This window comes from Ambystoma mexicanum, chromosome 6q, assembly GCF_040938575.1.
Source record: "Ambystoma mexicanum isolate Mex_15411 chromosome 6q, UKY_AmexF1_1, whole genome shotgun sequence".
NCBI classification, from domain to species: domain Eukaryota; kingdom Metazoa; phylum Chordata; class Amphibia; order Caudata; family Ambystomatidae; genus Ambystoma; species Ambystoma mexicanum.
In genome coordinates, this window is record NC_090937.1 from 64,066,214 (window position 1) to 64,077,686 (window position 11,473).

Consider the following 11,473-nt stretch of genomic DNA (forward strand, 5'->3'; position numbering starts at 1 on the left):
AATAGAGGGGGTAAGACTTTTTCTATAAGTCTCCTATTAGTATTGCCCATTTGTAGAACTTCTAACATTGAGTTTTTTCTTTTTTTTCTTTTTCTTCGTCAGAATTCTCCTTAACCACGAGCTGCCAATCCTTTTCAGGTACTCACCCTCATCCTAGACCTCTATCAGTTCTTTGATATTCCTGCCTCTAACCTGTGCCTTTGTTTCTTGCAGCTTGGTGTGGCGGCGTGGTTTTCCCCGCTCTTTTGGGTAATACACCAACCTGCCTGTTCTATTATCACAGTCATTGGGGTCCATTATCATAAAGAGCTTCCTCAAGTGAGGCAGTCCGGTCGGAGGAGTCCTGTTGGACAATACTCAGCAGTGACAGAAGATTCCGGTCCATTTGGTGCTCTGTCTTCTCAACGCCCTGGCCAGTCCTACAGGTGGTGAGTTACACCAGGATCCTTTAAACACATAGGGCCTCATTACGACCCAGGCAGTAAGTTACCGCCTGGGCCGTGACTTTACCACCATGGTGTAAACTACGTTTACGCCATGGTGGTTGGCGGACTTACCGCCCCATTCCGAGGTTGGCGGGGCGGTAAGTCCCCAATCCCCATTTACCCTTCCCCATTCCCATTTTTGCCCCATAGGGCATAATGGGAGTGGGGAAGGCGTTAATTACGCCACCGTAAATTACGGTGGCGTAATTAACTCCATGGTCCCTTAGCGCCATGGATTTTAACACCTGCTAAAAGCAGGTGTTAAATCCGCCATGGCGCTAAGGGACCTCGTACTCAGGCGGTAAGGGTCGGCTCTGTTTACGCCGTCGTAAAACCCTTACCGCCTGAGTCGTAATGAGGCCCATAGTCCTAGACTGCAAATGTGTCTCAATGTTCTGGACAGAAGTTTGGAAAGTAATTAAAAACATGTTTAATACGTCATTAGACTTCTGCCCCCAGATTCATTTTGCTGGTAGTGCTATTGTTCTCGATATTACATGTTGATATAGTAAGTTTTTGTTTGATCTGTTTATTATGTTAGCCATAAGAACAATTACTTCTAATTGGAAAAACTTAGAAAAATTACATCAGAAACTATGGTGGAATGTGATGTGTAATACTCACAGACTTGAAACTTGTAATGCCTCTACTGTTTCTCTTTTGCGCAAACATGAGCTAAAATGGAAACCTTTAACTGAATTTCTTGCAATATTATTAAGTGTTTAACCAACTCTTACTCTAACTTGTTATGCACTCTTCCTCTCTCCCGCCCCTCCCTCTTCTTGTAGCATTCCTTTTGTGGATGTCTTGTCTTGTATGTCATGTCTTGTCCCCCTTACCTTTATTATCCTAAAAAAAACATACTATTAGGTTTTAATAATTATACTTTCATGCTAAGTTTTGCTATCGCTTATCATAGAAGCTAAATATCATATTACAACATCTTTGTGTTTTATATGGATATTCCTTATCAATTGTTTATATGCAATTTAGGATTTGAATCTAATACAAATCCTTTAAAAAAAGAAGACGCTCATAACCTGCTTTGCCAACAGAAGATACTGCCATCCTGGGCAGGTCATCTTACCTCACTGTACCATACTGGGCTGTCTTTGGTGAACAGGTTTGCCCTTTCACATTCTGGTAGCATTGCTTAGCACATTGCATGTCTCTTCTTTTTACGTAGGTCATTTGATTGGAAGGGGGTCCTAGAGAGGAGATCAAATGTTGATCAAATGTCACAGGGCTTATTTTCGGGTCTTCCCTTGTTTGCTGTTTTCTGCAATTTCAAATATTATTATGCACATTATGAGTAACAATGAGCAAGTCTGTGTCAAACTATGTCCAGACGCAGGTAAACATATCACACACATTTTTTTGTTAGGTGCTTTTAAAATGCAGTAAAAAAACGAGATGGGACTTTTTTCTGCTCATAAAAGTTAGTATTCTGCTGTTTGTAGACTTCCATATATAATAGAGAAAATTAAAGCAACAATGATTCTCTGTGTGCATAATATATTTCACATCTAGACAGAAAATAGAATGTTAGCTTGCTTCACACCTAGATGGAATAGTGAATATTACCTTGCGTAACATCTAGACAGGAATGTGAATTTAGCTTGCGTCACACCTAGATGGAATTGTGAATATTAGCTGACGTCACATCTAGACAGGAATGTGAATATTAGACGTCGCCACATCTAGACAAGAATGTGAATATTAGCTTGCGTCAAATCTGGTTGGAATTGTAGATATCATTATGTGTCTCGTCTAGTCTATAACAACACTACTAATAAAAAACGAATCCAACTGCATACACCTCTCAAACCCTGAACTAAATACAACCATACCTCTAAAGCACAACAAACCACACAAACATCGCTACACCACAACAACAAAACAAACCATGCATAGCCTCGCACAACAGCAGATGTAGGCTATTCACTGAGAAATACACCTAAGCTCCGCGAACTGTGTTAATCGAACTGAAGCTGCCAATACAACATCACAGCTCTCTTGCTCTTTATCCCGCTCTGTCCTACTAAATTACCCTACCTTCTTGCCTTTCAGAGCCATCAGAGCGCCAGGGGACTACTCCGGTGGCGGCCGTGCATGTTATAAATGTCCTTTAACATCAACATTAACATTAAGGAGTTTAGTTTTCAAATACAGTTAAGTTTATTAATCATGTGATTTGTTCTCTTTCCAATCTAATTCTACAAGAGAAATTGTTTTATTAGTTCATCAAAGTCAGACATTCTCAACATAATTGCACCTTTCTGTATGACAAGAATCGAGAAACTGTGTGGCAAGTGCTGAAATTGCACACTTGGTACAATCCTAACTTCACCACTAAATCTAGTCTGCACTCCCTGGCAACTCATTTAATCTCAGTGCCTAACTTGTCAAAATTGCTAGACCCTAAACATATACAACTTTTTGCCTAAGGATTTAACTGGCCATCATTTTGGCCAACTATTTATCTGGCCAACTATCTATGCATTTTCTATATTTATAAAAGTGAAACTGTGTGGGTGGCTGGGTTTGTGGCAAAGGATTGTTCATTATACAATTCCATGCCATTTCACTAATCACCAAATGTTGCATAGTTGCCTGTTAGGACCCTCTGGACAATACTGGCTACATGACATTTGGACACCCCACACCGTTCGATGGATTTCAGCACAAGTCAAAATTAGTTTGTGGGTTTCTGGCTTGACAAAGTGTTGTTCCTTATACAATTCCACACTGTTTCACCAATCTACACCAAATTTTGTATAGTTACCTGCTAGGACCTTCTAGACATTACTGACATGAAATGTGGACACCCTACCCTTTTCCCCAGATTTCAGCACAAGTCAGAATTTGTTTTTGGGTTTGTGACTTGACGAAGTGTTGTCCTTATACAATTTGCTACCGTTTCTCCAATCTACACCAGATTTTGCATAGTTACCTGTTAGGACACTCTGGACATTACTGGCTGCATGACATTTGGACACCCCGCCCATTTCCCCGGATTGCAGCATCTTTACACATGAGATGGTTTCCTTAAATAAGCAAAACATCAATGTGGTCGTAGAAGGACCTGTCCCGACACGAGGAACACATCTCAAGTTCCATCGGACCTTGAAAGCTGCTTTTCAAGGCCCTAGGATGCACCGTTTCCAAGATACTTGCACCACAATGCACCGCAATGAACTGCACCACGCCAAGGTGAGGCGACAGGTGGGGAGAACGCACTGAAGGTCCCAGTACGTAGCAGCACACTAACGCCCGCCTCCCCCCAATGTCTGCTCTGGGGTATGTCAGATAGCCACACGCACCCATTCTCAGTGCAGTTTAGTTCAGGGTGCAAAGCACAGCAAGCGATAAGCAAATCAGAACAGCGACCTACAGGATCATTGGTTTTAAACAATTGATGACGGTGTTATCATGTCTGTCTACAGAACCGGTTCAAAGAACGGGAACTTTATGCAAGTGTATAATAAAAGGGACCAATGTTAAATTGCACACCACAAAGTAATTTCTATCTTGGTTCACCCATGGAAAAATCGTATACAAATGATGATCTAGGTGTTTGCCTCTTGCAGAGTGCCTTTGTCAAAGTTGCTCTCTAAAGTATATCTGGAATCGGGTGACTTTTATGTGTGTGATGTAGATGCAAATGCCAATTCAGGGGTTCAGGGTACGGTCTTTCTATACTAATACTATTTTCACTGCTGTTTGCACCCGTGGTGTTTACTGCGTGGATCCATTTAGGCCTTGTGGAGATGGAGCATTTATTTGTGGCCGTGTAAAGTAGGTGTCATGATTTGCAAGCTGTCCCTTTGGCAGCCCTCCCCTACCTAACAAACGTGTGCCTGCTGTCCATGGCCTTCCACTATGTCTAGTGGGCCACAAAGAGACCTACTGGTGCAACATGTACAGCGCCCATGTCTGAAGGCACTTCCACAAGAATGGGGAGTGAATTTATTTTTCAACTGCACTGATCACAACTACTAAGCAGGGGACAATGGGTCTTCAAGAAAAAAGTATGCTGTAACATGTGCGGTGGCCACGGCGAAAGGCCATGCTAGTGGGCCCTAAAGAAAACTATTGGTGCACCAAGGATGCCACTGGCCATCTTCAAAGATCATGGCTAGTTGACCGCAAAGATTAGTATTGGTGGAAAATGTCAAGTTTCGGCCGTGGCTAGAGGGCTGCAAAGAAACCTATTGGTTCCATCATGACCACATGTCCATTAACCTACTTTGCTTAGATATTCTCCAAGGGGGCTTGGTTTGTAGCTTCTGCCTGAGGGGCTGTTTTTGAGGTGGATGGATGTGCATTCTCCATGCTGGTCTCAGTAGACATATCCTGCATGAAGTCAGTCAGTGAACAAATATTCTCTCCTTTGTCTCCTCAAGGACTTGTAAACTAGAATGAGGGCAAGGAGCAATTAATTCTACCATATTTATTGGCCCCCAGAAGGTGCTCAGAGCCTGTGCTCTTTTTAGACAAGTAAGGATGGGTTGTATGTGTTCAGATGAGGCTTTTCACTTGGCTGCCACTGGAGATGTCTTTTGACATCAGCTACAAACATTTCTTCTCCCATCCACATTCTCTGACTGTACAAGGCATACCATAAGAAGTATCACATCACAATGTGTGATGTTATTCTGTAGGTTTGCTGGCACAGAAGGCAATTTAAATTAACCTGTTCAAAAGAAAACACAATTCAGTCTGTATTCTTTCCTTGCCTCATGGCTCTCCCCACCTTCCTTTCTTTGTTCACAGCAAGTTTATAGGGACTAATGGTGAGCGAAGCAGCAATTATCTACTGCCAAATACCTGTGTTGGGAGAGGAAGCCAGGAAAGGTGTTTTTTTTTCAAGGAATTGACCAGCAGTAATCAGGATGATACTTGTTATGCTAACTTTATTCTGCTTTGCAAGGACCAGTATGAGGTCACATTTTTAAAGACTGTCTTGCAATTACATTCCTCAAAATGTAAGTAGATGCATAATGCATAATTACAGTATTTCAGCATTAACATTATAAAACACTGCATTAAGATGCAGCACACGTGAATACCTTACACAAAACTCCACTGCCACATGCTCTACAACTGTAAGAACTTATAGTATCAAACAACACCTTAGTCGTAGATCATACAATGTAGTTTATATGATTCCGAGCCAACGGGAGAACTTCAAAAAACAATATGTAGTTCAAACCACCAATGAACTTCGGACATGCTTCAAAAATCACAAATCATCCATCATTATACAGAGGGTGGAACAGCCAGTAGCCAACCATTTTAACCATTCTGACCGTTCCTTGTCAGACATGCAGATTCTCTCTATTTTGGATTTACCATTTAAAATCATTGCATCCCAATGAACAGAGATAACACCAGCTGAGAAAGACATCTTACTGTACCTGAAGAAGGTGGAAGCCGGAAATGTAGGCTAAATACATTTTTTGACCAATTGTAGAATTATCTGTTCCAGTCATTAGTGTAATGAATATTTTATTACTTTATCCAGCCATCCATTTGGATCCAGATCTATTGTGCTGGCTGGAGGTTGGTTTTTTGTTATCATTCATCTCCTTGAAAACTTGTTTGGGATTTCATAGCTGCATCCTTTCCTTGGATCCGACATTCAAGCCAGAGGCTACCACCATGTCGAAAACAAATCAACATCCTAAATATACTCTGTTCAACCAGGAGAAAATCAGTAAGTGCCATTACACATTTACAAACTTATGAAAAGCTTCATGTATATCCCAAGGGACTGGGGATTAAGATCAAGCCACATTTTGCTATGTCTAATGTTCTGCTTTGATGGCTCTACTGTGTGCATCTATTAAAGGCAACATTCAAAAGATGCAGCTGCTTAAATCCAAAGTAAAAATGGAACTGAACTTTCAAAGGGGCAGTAGAAATGACCTTGTGATGTCACACCTGGTACCTGGTGCAGGACATGCCAGAAGTAGAATGGAGGACAACCAAGGAAATGTTGAAAGTTACATCTGTCCAACTAAAGAGAGACATGCTTAGATTTCAGATCCCTTGCATTCCACCTCATCACTTCATGAATCTGCCAATTTTCAGTGATCCTCCTTCAATGTAAGGACTGCAGATAGACCAAGCAAAAAGAACAGGAGGTTTAGGAAGAATCAAAATCTGGAAGGCATTAATCACCTACAACCCCATTATATACAGAACTCAGTGATTGGAGGACTTTTATCTCCTTCTGAGATTAAACTGTTGAGCAGGACCTGAATTGCTGCCCTGTACCCAGATAAGATAATACTGCCAGCACGAGGACAGACATTTGGAAGATGCAGGCTTGTATAACTCATTTACAAGGAAATGGATGGTGATCAACCCACGTACACTGCCAATCCTTTTGAGAATGACTGCCTTCCCAAAACCCGGAATCCACAGTGTGGAAACAATCCTGTACCTGAAACATATATTTTGTTCATTAACAGGCACATCAAACAATCCACACCCAAAAGGATTTATGACATCACCAAAGAAGAGAAAAGCTACCCACAACCTTCACGAAAGAACAGTTTCCATCATTAAACCTGCAGACAAGGGTGGGGCAGTAGTTGCCATGGCAATCATTGACTATGTGCAGGATGTAATGAGACAACTAGAGGATACCACCACCTACAAAGCTCTGGAAAACTATCCAACAGAAGACCTGAACAAAGTGATCCATTATGTGATTGTTAAATAGATCAGACTTATTCTCATTGATGTGCCAGCAGAAATACTTGTTTATTCCAGAACAAGGACTGGAAGATATTGCCCTGGAGGCCTTTAACCTCTCATAATGATTCAGCCACATAGAAAGTAGCTTTGTCGATCTGCACCTTCAGCCCATTATCAAAACTACCATCATTTATTAGTAATACCAATTGCTTCCTACAAATGATTGCAAAACGAAACTAAAGGAGCCTTTTTTCTGAAAGCACTGCCCTGGCTAAGTTTGATGTAACTTCGCTGTACGCAAATATACCCCATGATGATGGCCTTATGGCGCTTACAGAAGCACCTAACAAAACAAAGATAAAAATTCTGTCCCCACAAAGTTCTCACCAACATGGCACAACTCATCCTGACATCCAACAACGTTACTTTCAATGACATCCACTATCTACAGCTGCAGGGCATGGCTATGGGTACTGGAATGTCACCTCTCCATGCCAACATCTTCATGGGCAAAATAGAACTTATTCCAATCAACTTGTTGCTTGGGCTCAGAAACATTGATATCTTTATAGTGTAGAATGCAGGGTGAAAAGCACTTGAAGAATGTCCAACTTTCATCGATAGTATCCATCCCACCATTAAATTTACACCTTGGAATGTCCCCACCTTCCCTTTCTGGGTGTTTGACTCTGTATTCATGGAAATAAGATAGTAACAGATCTGCATACTATGCCCATCTGTATTTAAACTGGACATCCTGTCACCCACATCATATGAAAGTCCATATTACCTACATTCACAATCTGACAATAAGACGCATCTGCAGTGATGTAGACACGTGCAAAAAATGCATGGAGGAGCTCACTGATCTATTGAGACTGTGTGGCTACCTTTTGCATATTATCCAACAGAAGATTAAAAAATCTTTTGAAATATTGAGAGAAACACTTATTTAGAAAACCAGAATCAGAGACACATGTGACAGGATGCCATTGGCTGTGGATTACCATCCAGCAGCACCCAATTTCAAAAAGATCAGTCAGGAACCGTTTCCCTTATTGGCCAACTCACGATTATTACAAACGACTTTCCCCAAACCACCATTTATTGCTTATTGCAGAGTTCCAAATGTAGGCAAACTTATTGTTGGTGCAGGATTACAACTAACTGTTACACACCGGGGAGTGTTCTGCTGTGATTTCAAAAGATGCATCACATGTAAAAATCTTTACAAACCTCCCCTGCCACATGCTCTACCACTTATAGTACATATAGTATCAAACAACGCCTTACATGCAGATCATCCAATGTGGTTTATGTGACTCAGGGCCAGCTGTGCAAAATGCAGCACTGTAACTTGAGTGAACTGAGCAGCCACTGAGAATGACATCTTACTCTAACTAAGGGAGGCAGAAGTTCACATTTTGGAGGGTAAATACCTGTTATGATCAATTGTGGAATAATCTGTTGTAGTCATTACTCTATTGAATATTTTTGTGTTGCTTATTTGCAAGCTTTCATGGAACGTCTCTACTTTCTCACGCTGGGATAGAATGAAGCCTTTGAAAAACATTACAATATTACAGCTTAAAGAGCCCCTACTGGAAAGACCCCATTATCTCTGCCTGTCTGTGTACCTGATCTGTAGTTTTACTCTGAAAGGCAGGCTTTAGATATTGAGCTTCCCCACACATTAAAATACTCCCTGAAACTGGAAAAGATGATGCATCACAGGTTCTGTAGACAGACATGAAAACACTCATCATTTGTTGAAAATCAATGATCCTTTAGGTAGTTGTTTCGAGTTGCTTATCACTTGATGTAAACTGCATTGAGAATGGGCATGTGTGACTGGCTTACATACCCCAGTGCAGATGTGGAGGGAAGGCAAGAGTTGGCATGCTGCAGTGTAGTGGGACCTTTTGTGTGCTCTCCCACCTGTCACCTTACCCTGGCACTGTGCATTGCGTTGCGGTGCAAATATCTCAGAAACAGTGCATCCTAGAACCTTGAAATATGGATTACATACCCTGGAGCAGAAGTGAAGGGGAGGTGAGAGTGGTGTGGTGTGGTGCAAATATCTCCTAGGGTCTTGAAACATGTTGAGTTTTGTTCCCGTGTTGAGTGGCTTAAAATGAGCTCTGTTGGGGCTGGAATCCGGTGAAAGGGGTGGTGTGTCCGATAGGCGTGGGATATCCAAATGTAATGTAGCGAGTGACGTCCAGAGGGTTCTAATAGGTAACTGTGCAACATTTGGTGCAGATTGGTGGAATGGTGTGGAATTGTATAAGAAACAAATCGTTGCAGTGCAAATATACTTCGCAAACGGTGCACCCTAGGGCCTTGAAACTTAGTTTTCGAGGCCCCATAGGGACTTCAGTTTGGTTCCTCATGTTAAGATGCTTGAAATTAACTTTGTCCAGTGCTACTATGTCCACCTTGATGTATTGTCACTTTCAGGCAACCACCTTTTGTGTGTCAGTGCTGAAATTCGGGAAAAGAGTGAGATGTCCAAATGTCATATAGCTAGAGATGTCTGGAGGGTCCAAACAGGTATCTGCAAAATTTGGTGCAGATTGGTGGAACAGTGTGGATTTGTATGAGGAACAAACACACAGATTTTATGTTTTATGTATATAGAAAATGGTCTCTTGGACAACATTGGAAACTATAGTTTAGTTTACTTACAAGAAACCTGGTTGGTTGATTAACTGGACATTGATTGGAGAATCACTATTGAATCACTAGTGTCGAAAGGCCCTTTGGGAAGTCCCAAAAGGGGTATTTTAATCAGTGTTTTTAACGAGTGGAACTTAAAGAAACATAATATCTCTCAGGAAAAGGGGTGATATGTCCAAATGTCATATAGCTAGTGATGTCTGGAGGGTCGTAACAGGTATCTGCAAAATTAGGTGCAGATTGGTGGAACATTGTTGATTTCTATGAGGAACAAACATACCGATGTATGATATGATATGATATTTTATTTATATTGCGCTCATACAAAAGTGTTTCAGTGCATAACCAAGCAAAGGGAGGGGAACAAGGGAGAAACAACAAACAAACGATCTCACTAGGCCCCGTGACATTTAGAATGCGAAAGTGCATGGGAACCGTTTTATATATGTAGACAATGGTCTCTTGGACAACATTATAAACTACAGTTTACTCATTATTAACAAAACAGGCATAATACCGGAATCGTGGCAAAACAGCATTATAATTCCCATTTTTAAGAAAGGCCAACACAACAACTCAGGTCATTATACAATAATGGCTATCCTAGACAACCCCGCCTACATTTTTTCAAGAGTTTTACTGAACGACTTAAACACTTGGATTTGGAAAAATAAACTCTTACTCATTAACCAAACTAGATTTTAAAAAAACAAAAGTACCTTGGATAATGACTTAACCTTAGTTGCAGGGATTCAGTTGGTTTGTAAACTTGTGACCAAGCTCTTTTTTTTGTAGTTTATAGATTTTAGCTTGGCATTCAACACAGTTTGCAGAGATCTTCTCTGGAAAAAAAACTACAACTTGGGGCCTCCAGAGAGGCTTGCTTAAGATGATCAAGGGATTTTATTCTAACACAAGTGTCTAAATTCGATTGAGGTGGTTACTGATAAAGTTTCTACTTACACTGGATTAAAGCTGGTGTGTATATTGGCCCCCACCCTGTTTAATCTGTACCTGGCTGATCTCCCAATATCCCTTAGATCTACAAGAATTCATAAACCCAAGCTAGGTGCAGTTACTTTACAATGGCTAGGCTGTGCAGAAGACTGGGACTTACTTGACAGCACACACAGGGGCCTACAAGCACAATTATCTCTACTTGGGGCATATACTGCTTTAAAAAGGCTCAAAATAAAGACAACTAAAACCAAAATCATTACTTTTTACCCAGGGAAAAGTGTCCATTTAATGGTTACAAATGGTCTCTGAATGACCATACCATTGGAGAAGTTGATCAATAAAAATATCTATTCATCATCATTGATGAAAACGTAGAATTGCATGCCCAATTGATGAACACACAATAACAGGTATCTCAATATTGGGAGCCCTTAAAAACATCTCCCCTAGACATGTGGGCTACGCGCTGAGCACAGTGCTAAAAGTCTATCAAGCAAATATTCTCCCCATAATTACATATGGGTCCGAAATACTGGCCTGCAATCACATCAAGAAGCTAGATATCACAGTGAGGAAAATTCTAGAATAAACATGAAGGCTTCCTTTCAGAGCCACAATTGAATATACTTATTTAGAATTTA